This window comes from Myodes glareolus, chromosome 8, assembly GCF_982192425.1.
Source record: "Myodes glareolus chromosome 8, mMyoGla1.1, whole genome shotgun sequence".
Lineage (NCBI taxonomy): Eukaryota > Metazoa > Chordata > Mammalia > Rodentia > Cricetidae > Myodes > Myodes glareolus.
The window spans coordinates 7,312,915-7,332,744 of record NC_142033.1 but is presented as its reverse complement, the minus strand read 5'-3'; the positions used below and the strand labels follow the sequence as shown (position 1 = coordinate 7,332,744).

Below are 19,830 nucleotides of genomic sequence, written 5' to 3'. Positions count from 1 at the left end.
TGATTCTCACATAGAATGATGCTAGTTCATCCCGGTCTGCCCTCTGGTCACTTTGTCTAGAAGGCATGAAGCTGGGGTTAACATGGAGGACCACATGGTACCAGGTTTGCCTGGTTATAGTAGAGGCCATTGATCTGTTGGTTAGCAGAGAAGAGAAGACATTTGGAGAGTACTGATGGGGGTGTAAGTGTGTGGCTGCTAACAGAAGAAACAAGGAAAACAGTCAGCGAACGTCCTAAGAGCTCAGGGTCAGCTGAGTGAACCAGCATGTGACAACTGTCCTCTACATTGTCTTGATTCTTACCTAATTCTCATATGTAAGGTTGAACAATTTCTAGTTCCCAATTTCAGATGTGGATCATTTTAGCAGGGTCAAAGTCACTGGCAAGTGTCCTTAATCAGTAATAAAATAATTGAACGAGGAACTAATAAACACTTTTTCTTCAACTCAGAACCCTCCTGGCTGACATCTGCTGGACTTCTGTTGATAATATTTTATAAGTCAAAGAAAACACTGTCTTACAGCTCTGTAATTTATTAAGTGCTATGTATATCTCCCAAGACAAGGAGCTAAAATGTACAGGCTAACTCAAATTTACAGGACATTATGTCCTTGTGTTCAATTGCAGATTATAATTATAAGATGTTCTTGGATTCAGATGGGGTTTTCATTGCTGTATAGATGTGCTATTTGAATATTTTCATTTATTTATAGCTTTCCATAGATAGTAAATAAATTACATCTTAATATCAAGAGAATTCTGAGGTAGAAAATGGTGATTGTATCCAAAATTTTGTCTCACAATTCCAAGCCAAATGCAAAGTAGCCTTACACAATAAAACATAAAGTTCAAAATAAAGTAAAACTAGTGATTGACATGTGAAAAATATAGATATGCATATTATATATACATACATACATACATACATACATAGTCTTATGTCCAACTCCTTAACCTTCATGCTATTTAGTACTTCACAATCTCCTTTTTCTATTATATCCTTGAAAGGAGACTAAGGAGTTTATAAGAGACTTGTCAGGAATTCTAGCTTTGTATTTGTTTATGAATATATCCCATCTCAACCATTGCAGTCTTAGATGTCTGAGACTCTATTTCCTTAGCTGTTTCCTTGTTGCTCTTTTGAGGTGTGATCATGCTAGTTTGGATTTGATGAAGGATGTTTAAAAGAAATCCCACACTAGCTCAGAATTGAGAATAATAGATGGTTATTTATTTAGGGATTGATTCACAAATCAGAATCTTCTTCTGGAATGGAGAACAGAAACCGAGTCCCACAGCCAGAAAAGTAGCTGGACGCATGCTTTATATGGCATAAGTAGTAAAAGAGGCCACACCCCAGTGGGCGGTTAACATAAAGGCTATTGGCTGTTTGATTTCCTACAGCATGGATTCACTGTTTCTATTAGTGCATTTCCCATTTAGTTCAGTTTCAATCACTTTGAAACCTTTTGCTTAAACCCATGAATCTATGGCTGATGTGGCATTCCCCTCTGTATACTATTGGTTAATAAAGAATCTGCTTTGGGCCTATCACATGGCAGAATAGAGTAAGGCGGGAATTCCAAAAAGAGGTAGAGGAGAAAGTAGGCGGAGTCAGGGAGAAGCCATGTAGCCACCACGGGAGACACATACTGGACAGAAACTTACTGGTGGGCCACAACCATGTAGCTATACAGAGATTAATAGAGATAGGTTAATTTAAGATAAAAAAGTTAGCCAGGACTATGCCTACGCCAACAGGTCAAGCAGTGTTGTAATTAATAGCTTCTGTGTGATTATTTCGGATCTGAGCGGCCGGGAAATTAACAAGCAGCCTCCGACTACATACTGCCATTCTCTCAAGTTGTCTCCTCAGTATACAGTCCCCATAACTGTGGTGAGCTTGGCTCTGCCCTCTGTCTGCCGTGTGCTCTATGTGTTTATTTTCAACACATCACTGACTTATTCCTTGGCCATTCCTTTTTTGACTATTTCTTTTACTTGACCCTTGGATGTTGAAGACATGATATTCTATATGAGTCCTCCCAGTTGGTAACATCCTGTGTCTGGAATTGTTTCTTGTGACAGGTGAACCATGACTTAATTGACGTTCTCAATGTTTAATTTTTACTCATGTTCATTTACTTAACAAATATGATAACATGTTTGATGCCCATGGTTGATACATCAAGCAAAAACTATTACTCTCAAAGAACTTAGGAGGAAGTCAATGATTTAGTGTCTATTACTAGACACTAAAAACAAGCACACACATAAATATAGAAGTCTATCTGTGGCCAGTATCACAGAGCTGAGGTATGTGAGGGTAAGGGCACATAGTAGCTTCTTATGAAGACAGACAGCAAATGTTTGGGGAGAAGTTCATGTTGTTTTCATCTCAGTTATTTGGATGACATATGCTTGATTTTATTTGCGAATGATATGTCATTTTTTAAATGAAAATGACACACCCAGGAATTTTAGATGGGTGAAATCTCAGAGCTTCTTTCCAACTATCATTCATCATACAAATGCTGCATTTTGTTCTTACTAATGCCTCGAGTGCGATTATGTTTATATGTTCATGTTGTCTGTTTGTTTACGATGAATGCCAAGAAAACAAGTCTGTATTTTCAGTACAGATTCTCCACGTATTTTCAGTTCCTTGATGGCTGAATCTTTGTATTTAGAACCTGAAGTCACACAGGGAAAACTATCAGCATGCAAGAAAAGCAATATTTCTTTATGCTGGTTATGTTGTGTAAACTAAATTGACTGTAGATCTTGAGGAAAGGTGAAGAAGAATTGCCTTTTATAAAGCTGTCAGTGGCAAAGACTGTTATGTAGTTCAGGTGATTTGAAGGGTATTGCCTTTTTGTAATTTAAAGTACAAAACCCCACTGCTATGTGGGTGACTGTTTATAAATATGCAGTGAGAAACTCGTCTTAGCATTTCAGTTCATTGTCGGTTTTAGGAAGTTCTTTGAAATTAGTCAGTGTTGAAGGTCACAGAGAGCTGTTGAATGTCTGCTGAGCACAGTATGGAGATGTTGAAGGTCATGGGGGTGGCTTGCATTTCTGCTGAAGACAACGTGGAACACCTTGGCACATTTTAAGCAACGTTTACTAGCAAACTCCTCATTTCACTAATTTTCTCATGGAAAAAAATATTCAGAGAAGGAAAATAACCATTAGTAAGTGCCAAGTTGTGCTAGATTCAGGACAGCCCGCTGTTAACTTGTTTTGAGTCTCCTTATCATTCCAAGGCTGCATGGTGCTATGGTTTACACAACATTGTCCTTGATTTTTTTGAAGTCTGCAAGACTGTTGTTAAGATAAGTCTGAATACTAAGACACCATTATTTACGTCTCCCTTCTTGTGCCCAAACATTTACACTCCCATGCTTTCTTTTCTCTTTGTCATTGACTCTGCTCTTAGGTAGAAGGTTCCTAGTTTGAGTACTAAACCTTTAGTATGAAGAAATGTGAGAAAAAACAAACAAACAAAAAAGCAATTCAACCATGAAAATCTAAAGAGGATGAAGGAAGGTTCATAGGGAAAACTAGGATGAATATTATTGAATTTTGAGTATGTTCTCTAGCTTACATTGGGTTTAATATCTGCATAAAGTACTATTTATTTATGTTGTTAAAATACTTTTCTATATTTTCCCCTATTGGTGTGATAAACTCAGAAAATTTTAAGATCATACTTAATTCTTGGCCTTGGTGAGATGCTAGGCTGGACACCACTCCTATCTAGCATCTGGTAGACCCAGTTTCACTGGTAGATAATATTTTCTTTATCAACGTTTTGCTTCTGAAGACTTATTTGGAATTAGGAAGCTTATCAATAGTCATTAAATGCTTTTGGGGGAAGCCAGTGTGTGGTGTGTTTAAACTACTCAATTGACTAAAGTTGTTATGTTTACCTTAGTGTCAAGGTTTACTCCCTTCACTTCTGATGCACAGGCACTTTTTCAAAAGTGTGGACATGTGTACCAAGTAAATTATTGGGCTGTACCAAGACAGCCCAATAATTTAGAGAACATCTTTACCAAGGAAGCAAATTCAACCATATAAACAAAACCAATCACCATGACCACTTTAGGAACAAAACAATCCATGTTTCATTCTCTTGATCAGCGCTAACCAGGAGCGGGGAGCACCACAGAGTATTCTACATCCCGGCCTTCTGAAACAGTAAACCTGGATGAACTGCGAGTGTTCATTTCACTGTTGCGGTTTTACTTGAGGGTCTAACTGCAGTGACTTAACATTGTAGTCTGAAAGCATGACTTCAGCACAGGCAGGAATGTATTCAGTGACTGAGAATATTACAATTCTACAGTTAATGTTTTATATTATTTATTGCTAGATGGTGATCTTCTAATGCAAAGTTAATGTTACAGCCCAGTACTAATGGATCAGCTCCGCATGTCAGAACTCCGGTAACTTCACCTTGTTAAACACCTAGGGGTCCTGCTGGGTTTGGTCAAGATATCTACTGCCTCTTTTCCAGTTAATGCTAATGAATATTTAATATATACAATAAATGTGTGGAATCATATAAATCATGCCATTTATATGATTGTGTAAGTGGTAAATATATGTAGAATAGGAGAACTTATTTACAAGATGAGAAAATAATCTGTCTTTGAAGTTGGCAGGCTGTGAGACCAACAGCAAAATACTCAGTTTATCCTTATCAAAACTCCAAGCACAAGAAAGCATCTTTTTTTTTAAATCAAAATGAGGATGACATGGTTTTCTGCATTCTCTTTTAACAGCAATAGCAGGGAGAGTTATGTCCCTTCTTTCTAACTCTTCGTTAGAAAACCAAAAGAAAAAGATAATAAAAGCTGAGAAGACACAATTTTAGCTAGCAATTCATTTAAACAAAGCTGATGAACTACTTCATGACTTTATATGGTTTGCCTTATCTTTTTAAAGCATTAATTTTACATGAATTAAAAGAGCTACTTTAATATGAGTTTGGTGGAATACTTAACTCAGGTTAAAATATTGGTTAAAAATTAATAGCTACCACCTATAACATAAATTCTAAAACAAAATCTAAAAGGAAGTCTTTAGAAGAAGGTGTGCAGGCAATGACAAAGCTGAGCTTACAGACACCTTGCCCACAGCATAGCATTTTGCTGTATTAAGTTGCCTAAGTGAGAGGAAACAGTGATTGTGTCTTTGCATGTGAGATGCTTTCTGCTCTTTTGACTGTGAAAACCTAAAACATGTGTTTTAAAATAAATTAATTTATTTTCTGCCATGAAAAATAATGTTTTTTCCTAATGTCCTTGCTGTGACTAGTAAGAATGTTCATTTTTAAGAATTGCCACATTGCTAAAATAATCTGTACGATAATGACTTAGTGTTTATTTAGTCTAGATTATTTAGGTTTTTTTTTAATGGTGAAGCTATTGATAATGGGATTATTAGTACTGTAAGATTCTGAATGGCTTCTGGACAGCAAAGCAAGCATAAATGGTGTTTGATAAAGTGATTTTTTTCTAACTAATTGGAACTTGGCTACCTGTTTCTGTTGTATTAGATATTATTGAGTCTCATATTTAACTAATCTATAAAACCGCTTGTTCATCATAGAAATCAAAACTACCTACAGTCCTTAAAATTCATGTATTTGTTTTTGTTTATATATATATGTGTGTATATAGTATACATACATATATGTATGTATATATGTAGATGTATACACACAGATATGTGTGTATATATACATATGTGTGTATACATATATATACACACATACAAGCATGAGGGGCTTCCTGCAGGTATCATGGCAGGCAGGAAAATGAACCCCAAATAGAAGAGAATGAAAACTGGGTTCAGACGACCACATCAACCAGGATCAAACTTCTGGTAAGCTGATGCCAGGTGGTTTCTTGTAAATATATTTAAACACAATTTAATTCTTAAAAAAATGATTCCTGCTGTACTGCAACCTCCAGTGCACAAGGAAGCATAATGACATCAGAACTCAACTCAGGGTGCATATCATGTCTTCCAAAGAGATGGGTTCTGGATACAGGTTACGTGCATTAGCTTAAGAACCTAGGGGAGGATGTGGCTTGGTCTTGGTCATACAGATAGGGTCGAGGTCTCTTGGGCTATTAGTTACCTCTGGTCCTGTTTGGAAGAGATTGATACGGCCTGGCCCATCAGATCACCAGTTCATTACTTTCAGTTCTCAGCTTTCTGTGGTATGAAAGGTTCTGCATCTTCTCCACTGAAAAGACAATTCTTCCTACTTAATATTCCTGGTTTCCCTGGAGATCTGTGGGCAAGGACCTTGTGCTCCCAACATATGAACACACATCTACATATTTGCGGTCCTTGGAATGGAACCTGGAGCTTTGTGCATGCCAAGCAAGAGCCTTACTGCTGACCCACATCCTGGGCTTCCATTACAACTTTCCTTTTATGCTCAGGTTGTAGTTTAAGTTGTGCTAACGTACTAGAATTTTCACAAGTGACATCCACTCATTTTGAAATTAGCGAAGTCCTAACGTAGCTCCACGAAAAGTAAATATTGTGAGAATATCCCACCAATGACTGGTTAATTTCTTCTTAGCATTTTATTTTATGGCACACAGCTTTGGTCTCAAAATATGCAGTTGCCAGCCCTCTGTTCCATTATTCATGCCTTCATTATGGGGGAAACCCCAGGAAACACGAGATAATGGGCCATGTAATCCTAAGGGTGCTGCTGAGAGTTTAATAGGAAAAAGGGAAAATTGAAAGTTAAAGATCTGGGTGTAGAAGATGTTCCTGTTTCCCCTTCTGATCTGGGTGTAGAAGATGTTCCCGTGTCCCTCTCTGATCTGGGTGTAGAAGGTGTTTCTGTCTCCCTTTCTGATCTGGGTGTAGAAGATGTTCCTGTCTCCCTCTCTGATCTGGGTGTAGAAGATGTTCCCGTGTCCCTTTCTGATCTGGGTGTAGAAGGTGTTCCTGTTTCCCTCTCTGATCTGGGTGTAGAAGATGATGTTCATGTGTCCCCTTCTGATCTGGGTGTAGAAGGTGTTCCTGTCTCCCTTTCTGGATTCCTACATATCAGCTTTGGGTCTTAGATAGCTGCACCACTTCTATAGGATCTCTGCCAAGACTACATATGCATTTGATGAGAAGTTGAGTGTATGCATGTGTGCACAAGCAAGCACATGTGTGCGTGTGTGTGCAATTGTTTTGTGAGGCAATGGCTCTGACTGTGAAAATATAATAACAATTCCTAATTCTTATTCTTGTGACCTTCATCTCTCTTAGGTAATTTCACTGCCAATTAAGAGTCTTCGCTGGACATTGTTCAGTATTTTAGTTTTTCTAGGCCTGAAAAAGTCATGTTTGAGTTTTGCATGAGTAATTTCCTAGGGTCTAGAAATGTCTAGATGGCCTAACCAGGTGACTATAGATACCAGAATCTGGAGTAATTGAGCACATACCACTCACATTATAGTAAAATCCTTAGGCCTCAGGTCTTTGTAATTTTCCCACCAAGAGGACAGCACTCCTTATCTGCTTTTCTTTACAAGCAATAGCAGTTTATGGCTCTTGCTAATCATTTTCAATTCATGAAAAGACCAGATCCTTTTGGGCCCAGATTGAGAATATTGCTGTGTTATGGCTGTCTTCTTTGTTGGACTTCACAAATCCAAGCTGAACCAGGCCTCATCGCAGATCACTTCAAAGCTGCAGCTAGCGTAGCCCTCAAGGAGAGAAACCTTCACGTGGAAGGTCTCAGAGATGACACCAAACACTCAAAATGTTATCTGTGTACAGACATCAAGATGAGCACATTTGAGTGACAGATCCATAACCCGAAGCTAGGCCCAAAAACATATCAAGAATCAAAATCTAAATGTTTAGATTTCAGCACTGAGTCTTGTTCATGACTTGCCTTTTGTTATGGAGTTTTTGAATGCATAGGGCTACTCAATAACAGGGTTTGTATGATCTTTGAGAAGCAATGATAGACCAGTGTCTATAAACACAGTCTCTTTGGTCATGTTATGTAGGTCCAGATACCCATTTTTATTTTTAAATAGCTACTTGTGACCAGTAGGACTACAGTTATGATTTAGAATCATAGTTATGATTTAGAAATAACATGGTATATATTTTACAGATTTATTATAATGATTAGGTGCATGCATACATGTATACACACACACACACACACACACACACACAAAGTATGTAGAGTCATCCCTCACTCTGTATAAAGTGTTGATTCAAGGACACAGCCACACATTCTGAAATGTGCCCAAACTTATATAAAATGCTGTGTGTGTGCTTTATTCTATGGATAACATCCATCACAATCATTCATTCAGCTGCTCAAGCTGGCCCATATTTGGCCAGCAGGAGCCACCCCCTGCTCTTCCTGTGTTTTCTATATTACCCCACAGTTCTTTAATGTTAATTTGTCTTCTGATACTCTGTGGCCAAGTCCTGGAATTAGACTTTAATTGGGGAGCACTGATTCTATGTAGAAGAAAGGAGCATTTAGAAATCAAGGTGTGGCCAGGCAGTGGTAGAGCATACATTTAATCCCACCACTTAGAAGGCAGAGGCAGGCCAGAGCTACATAGAGAAACCCCTGCTGTTTGGAAAAAAAAAACAAAAAGAAAGAAAGAAAGAGAGAGAGATAGAAAGAAAGAAAGAGAAAAATAGAAAAAAAGAAAAGTAATAGAAACCAAGGTGTATACACATTGTGAGCAGCAGTAATTCAATCTTCCAGGCCATCTAGTAGCACAAATAAACATGTCTGATTTTGTTTCTGTATCAACTGCCAACTAAATTCGCACGTCTCCAATTAAAAACCGCACTATGCAGTCAAGTTTCCCTAAGATACCTGGCTTCCTATGTGGTCAGTGTTGATGCTTATTTGCTCAGTGTGGAAGAACAGAGAAAGGAATTTCAGAATTGCTAACCAGTAAGGCAGCAAAAAGGCAAGCATACTGACTAGAGCTCACTATTTTAAATGGTTTTGAAGAACATTTAACAATAATAACGATGGTGCACTTAGGTAAACAGTTCCTGAGTTTAGATAAGTGTCTGTGTGTATGGAGCTCATAGCCGTCAAAATCTAAGACATTTACAGCATCTTAGATGACTCAATACCTGCCCCTAGATAGCAGGTCTTGTGAGGGAGGGGGCATGCTTAGTCAATGCTGTGTGTGATGTGATCACACAGTAACCCCTTTGGACGTAGTCTTTGGACGTAGTCCCTTTCCCTCGCGGTAGTGCCGTGCATTCTTCTCTATGCACATATGCAATTTCCTTTATCACCACCTCTCTCAGGGTTTACAGTTGCTCCGTGTGCTTACCTATTGACGGATGCCATTTGAGTTATTTACAGTTTAGGATTAATATGAAACCATGCACATGAACATTGCTGTACAAATGTTTCTATGAACATATGGATTCCATTTCTCTATTAAGAATCTAGAATTGGAATTGGTAGATATGAGTAGGTGAATGTTTAACTTTCTATGACATGGCTAAGCCTTTGGTCCATGTGTTTGTACTATTCACATACTCTAGACTGGAGGAAACTTTGGGTTACCCCAAGTCCTCACCAACCACTTGGTGCTGTCAGCACTTGTAAATGTTTCCGATGCTAATGTGTATGCAGTGATATCTTACGGTCATTTAAGTATCCATGTGTTTGACATCGGTGAGGCTGGGGCATTTTCTTTTTTTTTTTTTTTTGTTTTTTTGTTTTTTGTTTTTTTGTTTTTTTTTCTAATTTTAATTCTTTTTTTTTGTAATTTTATTAAATTATAAAAAGTTTCCATTTACGCCCCTCCTCCCAACACCCTCCCACTCCCCCCCCTCCCTCTCCTCCTCCCTCTTTGTCCCCTAGGGAAGTCAGGGTCTCCTGCCCTGTGGGAAGTCCAAGTTCCTCCCCCCTCACTCCAGGTCCAGGAAGGTGAGCATCCAAACAGACTGGATCCCAAAAATCCAGTATATGCAGAGGAAACCAGTCCCAGTGTCATTGTCAATGGCTTCTCGGAAAGACTGCAGGCCAGCCACATTCAGAAAATCCGGCCACATTCAGAGAATCTGGTTGGATCACATGCTCGTTCAGTCACGGTCCATCTGGCCTTGGTAAACTCTCATTAGATCCGACCCCTTGTATCAGTGGGTGATAGTATCCCTCGCAGTCCTTCGTCATTTTCTTCCTCCTTTTGCTCCTCGTTTGGATCTTGGGGGGCTCAGTTCGGTGCTCCAACGCGGGCCTCCATCTGTATCGTCATCCAACGCCAGATGAGGGATCTATGGTGATAAGCAAAATATTCATCAGTATGGTCACGGGCCAAGGCCGGTTCAGGCACCCCCTCCTCTGTCCAGAGAACAATCTGGGGATCTCTCCTTGGACCTGGGATCCCATATATAATCAAGTTTCCTGTAAACTCTAATATGACTCCCTTAGTTGAAATATATTCTTCCCTGATCCCACATTCATCCTTCCTCCCTTCCCCCCATCCCGGTCAACCGAGCTTTCTCCATTCCTCCCCTACTCCCTTCTCTCTAACCCTCTCCCCTTCCATCAACCCTCCCACCCCCCCCCATGCACCCAAGGTTACCTGGGACTCTTGACTATTTCCTACCTCCTGGCGGATAGGTAAATAATCTTCATCAGGTTCGTCTTCTTATTTAGCTTCTCTAGGATCACGAATAATAGGCTCAAAGACCTTTAATTATGGTTAGAATCCACTTATGAGTGAATACATACCGTGTTCCTCTTTTTGGGTCTGGCTTACCTCACTCAGTAAAGTGTTTTCTATGTCCATCCATTTGCATGCAAAATTCAAGATGTCATTATTTTTTACCGCTGAGTAAAAACTCTAATGTGTATATGTTCCACACCTTTTTTAACCATTCTTCTATTGAGGGGCACCTAGGCTGTTTCCAGGTTCTGGCTATTACAAATAGTGCTGCTATGAACATAGTTGAACAAATGCTTTTGTAGTATGTTTGGGCATCTCTAGGGTATATTCCCAAGAGAGGAATTGCTGGGTCCTGAGGGAGGTTGACTCCCAGTTTCCTGAGAAACCTCCACACTGATTTCCAAAGTGGCTGCACAAGTTTGCATTCCCACCAACAATGGATGAGTGTTCCCCTCATTCCACATCCCCTCCAGCATAGGTTATCATTGGTGTTTTTAACTTTAGCTATTCTGACAGGTGTAAGATGGTATCTCAAAGTGGTTTTGATTTGCATTTCCCTGATCGCTAAGGAGGTTGAGCATGACCTTAAGTGTCTTCTGGCCATTCGAAGTTCATCTGTTGTGAATTCTCTGTTCAGATCAGTACCCCATTTTTTAATTGGGTTAATTAGAGTTTTAGTGTCTAGTTTCTTGAGTTCTTTGTATATTCTGGAGATCAGACCTTTGTCTGATGAGGGGTTGGTGAAGATCTTCTCCCAGTCAGAAGGCAGCCTTTTTGTCTTACTGACAGTGTCCTTTGCTTTACAGAAGCTTCTCAGTTTCAGCAGGTCCCATTTATTCATTGTTTCTCTTATTGTCTGTGCTGCTGGGGTCCTACTTAGGAAGTGGCCTCCTGTGCCTATATCTTGTAGACTACTTCCCACTTTCTCTTCTATCAGGTTCAAAGTGGACAGATTGATGTTGATGTCTTTAATCCATTTGGACTTGAGTTTTGTGCAAGGTGATAGATATGGATCTATTTTCATTCTTCTACAGGTTGACATCCAGTTATGCCAGCACCATTTGTTAAAGACGCTTTCCTTCTTCCATTGTATACCTTTAGCTCCCTTGTCAAAAATTAGGTGTTCGTAGGTTTGAGGGTTAGTATCTGGGTCTTCTATTCGATTCCATAGGTCGACTTCTCTGTTCTTATGCCAATACCAAGCTGTTTTCAATACTGTAGCTCTGTAATAGAGTTTGAAGTCAGGGATAGTAATGCCTCCAGAAGTTCCTTTATTGTATAAGATTGTTTTGGCTATCCTGGGTTTTTTGTTTTTCCATATAAACTTAATTATTGTTCTCTCAAGGTCTGTGAAGAAGTTTGATGGGATTTTGATGGGGATTGCATTGAATCTGTAGATTGCTTTTGGTAGAATTGCCATTTTTACTATGTTGATTCTCCCAATCCAAGAGCAGGGGAGGTCTTTCCATTTTCTGGTATCCTCCTCAATTTCTCTTTTCAAAGGCTTAAAGTTCTTGTCAAATAGGTCTTTCACATCCTTGGTTAGAGTAACCCCAAGATATTTTATGGTGTTTGTGGCTATCGTGAAAGGTGATGTTTCTCTGATTTCCCTCTCCGTTTCTTTATCCTTTGTGTATAGGAGTGCCACTGATTTTTTGGAGTTGATCTTGTATCCTGCCACGTTACTAAAGGTGTTTATCAGCTGTAGGAGTTCTTTGGTAGAGTTTTTTGGGTCGCTTATGTACACTATCATATCGTCTGCAAATAACGAAAGTTTCACTTCATCCTTTCCAATTCGAATCCCCTTGATCCCCTTATGTTGTCTTATTGCTATTGCTAGAACTTCAAGCACTATATTGAAGAGGTATGGAGAGAGTGGACAGCCTTGTCGTGTTCCTGATTTTAGTGGAAAGGCTTTGAGTTTCTCTCCATTCAATTTGATGTTAGCTGTCGGCTTGCTGTATATTGCTTTTATTATATTTAGGTATGATCCTTGTATCCCCAGTCTCTCCAACACCTTTATCATAAAAGGGTGTTGAATTTTGTCAAACGCTTTTTCAGCATCCAATGAAATGATCATATGATTTTTTTCTTTCCGTTTATTTATATGATGGATTACATTGATAGATTTGCGTATGTTGAACCAGCCCTGCATCTCTGGGATGAAGCCTACTTGATCATAATGGATGATTTTTCTAATGTGTTCTTGGATTCGGTTTGCCAGTATTTTATTGAGAATTTTCGCATCGATGTTCATGAGTGAGATTGGCCTGTAATTCTCTTTCTTGGTTGTGTCTTTGTGTGGTTTTGGTATTAGGGTGACTGTAGCTTCATAAAAGGAGTTTGGCAGTGACTTTTCTTTTTCTATATTGTGGAATACATTAAGGAGTATAGGTATTAGCTCTTCCTGGAAGTTCTGGTAGAATTCTGCATTGAAACCATCTGGTCCTGGGCTTTTTTTGGTAGGGAGATTTTTGATAACAGCTTCTAGTTCTTCACGACTAACAGGTCTATTTAGATTGTTCACCTGGTCTTGGTTCAACTTTGGTATATGGTACTTATCTAAAAAAATGTCCATTTCTTTTACATTTTCCAACTTTGTGGCATATAAACTTTCGTAGTAAGATCTAATGATTCTCTGTATTTCCTCTGTGTCTGTGGTTATGTCCCCCTTTTCATTTCTGATCCTATTAATTTGCAAGTTCTCTCTCTGCCGTTTGATTAGTTTGGATAGGGGTTTGTCAATCTTGTTAATTTTCTCCAAGAACCAGCTTTTTGCTTCATTGATTCTTTGAATTGTTTTCTGTGTTTCTATTTTGTTGATTTCAGCCCTCAGTTTGATTATTTCCAGTCTTCTACTCCTCCTGGGTAAATCAGCTTCTTTTTTTTCTAGAGCTTTCAAGTGTGTTGTTAAGTCTCCAATGTGTGCTTTCTCTGTTTTCTTTAGGTGGGCACTTAGTGCTATGAACTTTCCTCTTAGCACTGCTTTCATTGTGTCCCATAGGTTTGAATACGTTGTGTCTTTGTTTTCATTATATTCAAGGAAGACTTTAATTTCTTTCTTTATTTCTTCCTTGACCCAGGGGTGATTTAGTAGTTGACTGTTCAACTTCCATGAGTTTGTTGGCTTCATGGGGGTACCATTGTTGTTGAATTCTAATTTTAATCCATGGTGATCTGACAAGACACAGGTGGTCACTAATATTTTTTTTGTATCTGTGGAAGTTTGCTTTGTTACCAAGTATGTGGTCAATTTTCGAGAAGGTTCCATGAGCTGCAGAGAAGAAGGTATACTCTTTCCTATTTGGGTGGAGTGTTCTATAGATGTCTGTTAAGTCCATTTGATTCAGTACCTCCAGTAAATCTCTTATTTCTCTGTTAGGTTTCTGTCTGATTGACCTGTCCATTGGTGAGAGAGGAGTGTTGAAGTCTCCTACTATTAGTGTGTGTGGTTTGATGACTGCCTTGAGTTCCAGAAGAGTTTCTTTTACATATGTGGGTGCCTTTATATTAGGGGCATAGATATTCAAGATTGAGACTTCTTCCTGATGAATTGTTCCTGTTATGAGTATGAAATGTCCATCTCCATCTCTTCTGATTGATTTTAGTTTGAAGTCGATTTTGTTAGATATTAGAATGGCCACACCCGCTTGTTTCTTAGGTCCATTTGCTTGGAAAACCTTTTCCCAACCCTTTACTCTGAGTAGGTGTCTGTCTTTGTGGTTGAGGTGTGTTTCTTGTAGACAGCAGAATGTTGGATCCTGTTTTCGTATCCAATCTCTAAGTCTGTGCCTCTTTATAGGTGAGTTGAGACCATTGATATTAAGTGATATTAATGACCAGTGATCGATGACTCCGGTCATTTTTTTGGGTAGTAGCGTGTATGTGTTTTCCTTCTTTGAGTTGTGCTTGTGGAGGGTCGCTAAATGTCTGAGTTAATGTAGGCAGTGTTGGGAATGTTGGATTCCTTGGGTTGTGATTTTCCTTCTAGTATTCTCTGTAAGGCTGGATTAGTAGCTACGTATTGCTTAAATTTGTTTTTATCCTGGAATATTTTGTTTTCTCCGTTGATAGTGAACAATAGCTTGGCTGGGTAAAGTAGTCTGGGTTTGCATCCATTGTCTCTTAGTTTCTGCAGTACCTCTATCCAGGACCTTCTGGCTTTCATGGTTTCCATAGAGAAGTCTGGTGTAAGTCTGATAGGTTTACCTTTATAAGTTACTTGACCTTTTTCCTTTGCAGCTTTCAATATCCTTTCTTTAGTCTGAATGCTTTGTGTTTTGATTACTATATGACGAGGGGATGTTTTTTTCTGATCCAGTCTATTCGGTGTTCTGTATGCTTCTTGAACCTTCATAGGAATATCGTTCTTTAGGATGGGAAAGTTTTCTTCTATAATTTTGTTGAGTATATTTTCTGGACCTTTGAAATGCAATTCTTCTCCTTCTTCTACTCCTATTATTCTTAGATTTGGTTTTTTTATTGTGTCCCACAGTTCCTGAATGTTTTGTGATGAGAATTTGTTGGATTTGCTGTTTTCTTTGGACAGAGTGTTTAATTTCTCTATGGTGTCCTCAGAGTCTGAGATTCTTTCTTCTATCTCTTGTATTCTATTGGTTAAGCTTGTTTCTGAAGTCTCTGTTCGTTTACCCAGATTTTCCATAGCCAGCCGGCCCTCGGTTTGTGATTTCTTCATTGACTCCATTTCAGTTTTCAAATCTTGAACTGTTTCTATTACCTGTTTGATTGTTTTTTCTTGGTTTCCCAGAATTTCATTTACGGATTTACTCATTTCTTCAAACTTTTTGGTATATTTCTCTTCCATTTCTTTACTCATTTCCTCAATTTTTTTGTTATACTTATCTTCCATTTCTTTACGGCAGATTTTCACCTCCTGTTTAATTTCCTCTATTATTTTCATAAAGAAGCGCTTAGAGTCAATTTCTTCTATTTCTTCTGGCGTAGGGTGTTCAATTCTTCTAGTTTCGAGCTCCCTGGATTCTGGCGGTGTCATGTTGCCTTTCAGGTTGTTGGAGGAATTCTTGCATTGGCGCCTGCCCATCTCTTCCACTCTGGATGAAACTCCTCAGCACTTTCTGGATAGAACTCCTCAGCACTCTCTGGGTAGGACTTCACAGCACTCTCTGGATAGAGCTCCTCAGCCCTCTCTGGGAAGAACTGCTCAGCAGGGCAACAGGGCTAGCTGGTCTTCCCAGGACTCAGGAGACAAAGGGCCTGCAGCAGTGGGGGGAGGGGAGGGGTCCCTTGGAACACCAAAGACCCTGCTGCAGATGCTGGGGGGGGGGGCTGTGCTCTCTTCCTGGGCAGTGGTGAGCACCCACTCACCTCTCTGGGAAGAACTGCTCAGCAGGGCAACAGGGCTAGCTGGTCTTCCCAGGACTCAGGAGACAAAGGGCCTGCAGCAGTGGGGGGAGGGGAGGGGTCCCTTGGAACACCGAAGACCCTGCCGCAGAAGCTGAGGGGGGGAGGGCTGTGAGGCTGGGGCATTTTCATGTGATCCTTGAAGCTTTGCATATCTTGCATTGAGAATACTTCTGAAATCATATGGTCCAGTTAAGATTGTTACATTTTATTATTAAGTTTTAGGAGGGCTTTATTGTGGACTGACATCTTCTGGCTGATAGATGCTTTGTAAAGATCTCATGACCTCTGTCTAACATGTGCATTGTCTTAAGACAGTTTTTGAACAAACAGAAAATATTGTTTAAAGTCTACAATATAATTTCATATTGTTGCTTTCTTTCTTATTAAGTTACTACCTATCCAAGACTGCAAATTTATTTGCCTATGTTTTCTTTTATAAGGCTTGGGTTCCCTATTTTGGCTTAGGGTCTATCTTGAAAGAACCTTTGCATATATACCAAATAGTAAACTATATAATGTAAGCCTTCATCTTTGTTAAAGATAAAAATTTTCAGAGATGTTCTGGTGTCTCTTTACAGCATCTTAGATGACTCAAGTTAATACCTGCCCCTAGATAGCAGGTCTTGTGGGGGAGGGGGCATGCTTAGTCAATGCTGTGTGTGATGTGATCACAAAGTGACCCCTTTGGACGTAGTCTCTTTCCCTCATGGTAGTGCCGTGCATTCTTCTCTATGCACATATGCAGTTTCCTTTATCGCCACCTCTCGCAGGATTTACAGTTGCTCCGTGAATCTTTTGATATAAAAAGATTCACTTATGGGATCATTCTGGACTGACTGTAAATAAATAAATAAAGTATGAACAAACAAACAAAAAAAGATTCACTTATGTAACAAACTGCACAAAGGCAAAGAAAATTTGTAAAAATCTCCATTTTTAATACACAGGACTTCTTTTTCTATCAAATGAAAGATGACTGAATATATCCCATTGTAGTAAAGCTAGCTTGCTATTTGGCTATCTAAAATAAAGCATGAATGAATGATTTTGAGAATTAAAATGTGTCCAAATTATGAGGGTAGTTAGAGCTCCTTAAATATCGTGATTTGACAATTCACAGTACATTCTGACAGGAATAATCCTGAGACAGTAGAACAGAAGTTGGATTTTTTTTTCTCTCTCTCTACTTTGACATCGACTCCCTAGCTTGTCCAAACTCTAATGAAAAAGTTGTCTTGTCAGTACTTCGGCATGATAAACCACTGTGCAAGTAATTGAGGTTCAGTGATTAGGTCTAGATTTATACACTTAGGGAGCCTAATAATTTTCCTGGTCCTATAGAGCAAGCCTGACGGTGTTCAGCCCACAGGATTAATTGACAAAGAGGAAGCGGTTCTTATTGGAAATCATTAAGCACCCCAGGCTTTGATGTGAAGGGGAACCCGAAGGTTCAGTGCAGACAAATGGCTGTCTCAGTCAAGTTGCCCACTTGTCTGTCCTTTGAAGTGTGATTGAATAAAAGGCTAGCCCCACAGAGAGGCTCGGAATGGTAATGGAATCGATAACATCAGATTTTCCCAGGTTGGACCCTCTAAAGGAGCCTAATATGAAAGCAGTGTTTCATGAAGGCTTCTGTACAAGCTTAAAACATATGCCCATAGGGGAGCAAGGTTGAGGGACTCTATAATCCTTAGGCCCAGAGACCATTATGAGAGAGGAGGCCCAGGGATACGGGTTCCCTCGGCAGGGTTGGGCAGTCCTGAGAATCCGAGGAACTGCCTCTCTGTCTGGCCCTTACATGCAGATGTCTGCTGTATCTCCATTGCTTGCTGTCACCTTTGGTAGCATAGCCCCATTGTGTCTTAGACTTAGCTGTGGAAACCTCCTGGATACCGCCTTTCAAGACAAAACTTGACTGTGGACAAGTGGTGTAGGAGATTGCAGGAGCATTTAAGTCGGTATGATTGTAAAATTAAGTTTTTGAATCTTTTTGAAAAGACTAGCCATGCTGGTTTAATTAATATAAATGAAGGAATTATCCAATGCATGTTTATTTCTCCTTGTTCCGAATTTTCCTTTTTTAGTAACTATAAGATCAAATGGTAATTGCCATATATTGGCTTTCTTAAAACTATCACTTCTCCCTGGTGTAGAGAAGGTGGCTTCCTCACCTATGCCCCGTGGCATTAGTGGCATTCCATGGGTGACACACCTCAGAGTCCACTGATAGGCAATGGACAGTCTCAGTTCCTCCTTTGTTCACAAAATTAGAGTCTCCCTGTCCTTTTCGTGGATTGCCTGCAACTGCTTCCATTGCGGTATTGAGAGGACATCGAGGTACATACCCAGGTGGTCAGCATGTCTGTCAAGTGCAGAAAGAGGGGCAGGACATCCACCGTGTGTCTGTCAGTGCCCTCTTACCCCACCATCAGTAAAGCAATCGTGTTGCTGGGTTTCTGTCTGCGGAGGGTGTCTGCAGTGGCAAGTTCAATTGTCCTTTCTCTCATTTCTCAGATGGTGAAATGAAGGCAGGAAATACTTGTAGGTGGATTAAAAACCTTTCCTCACCAATGGAATAAAACTTCTTTACCAGGAAACACGTTATCTGTACAAATATTAAATAAAATAAAATATTAGATAAACAACAAGCACAAAGGAAATAATGAGGTTATATTTTATCATTCTCATGAATCTTTTTCTTTCAAATATAAATAATTGCATAAATATTGATTATAACATAACATAACATAACATGTACATTGAGGCTTATGATATAGTCCAGTATTTACATACGTTTCTATAGTTGTCTGTTGTCTGACATTTTTAACAATTTAATGTTAATTAGTCAAGCAACAGGACCTTTTTTGTGTTTCCTCAGTAATCGGGCTTCAGATTTACAAAGCGATCACCTTGAGCCCTCCAGGGCAGCCTGTTGGTGCCCCTTCTAAACTTCTCATCCTTCGCTGCTGTGCTCTGCTCCTCTCTCCTTGTTTCCCTCACAGAAGTGTTCGGGGACTGTTTATGGTTAACAAGGATTACCAAAGACAGCATTCAGAGAAAACATTCTAATTTCTTTTCTTAATAATTTCTGAAGTCCAGACTCTCTTTAAACCACTCCATTTGAATCAGGTTCAGATGGTAGAATTCAGTGTTCATTGGCATCTAGCAACTTTAAATGACTTAGGATTCTCACACAGTGCTCTTGATAGTCTTTATCTATGTTCTTTAACCTTTATTTTATGTACATGGTGTTTTGCCTGTATGTGTGTCTGTGCACCACATGCATGCTGGGCCGTGGAGACCAGAAGAAGGCGTCAGATCTCCTGGAACTGGAGTTACAGGTGGTAGTGAGCCACCACATGTGTGCAGGGAGTTAAACACGGGTCCTTCGAAAGAGCAGTGCTCTTAACTATTGAACCATCTCTTCAGCCCCTCTCAGAATTCTTGAAGCTGTGGGGGTCAATTTCAGTGTACCACAAGGACTATCTTATTCCTTCATTCTTTATTCGCCAATTTACCATTTATTTATTTAACTTTTGAGTGTTTACTGAATGCCAGTTGCTGTAGTGGATCCCAGGGAACTCATGACATGAACAGGCTTTGTCTAGGTTGATGGTGGAGCACATGAGACATGCTTTCACTCTGGGTGATGCATTTGCTCTAGGAAAGCCCCCAGAGAGACAAGAAACGAGAGAAATTGGCCTCAAAGGCAGCAAGGGAAGTGTGGGAGGACCCAA

At 39.5% G+C, this 19,830-nt stretch overlaps 1 protein-coding gene across 1 annotated transcript in view; it reads left to right on the top strand.

Annotated features, from left to right (window-relative positions):
- Positions 1 to 19,830, top strand: part of Arhgap24 (Rho GTPase activating protein 24) — a 416,575-nt gene that overhangs the window by 47,292 nt on the left and 349,453 nt on the right. The gene's annotated exons all lie outside the window — the stretch shown is intronic.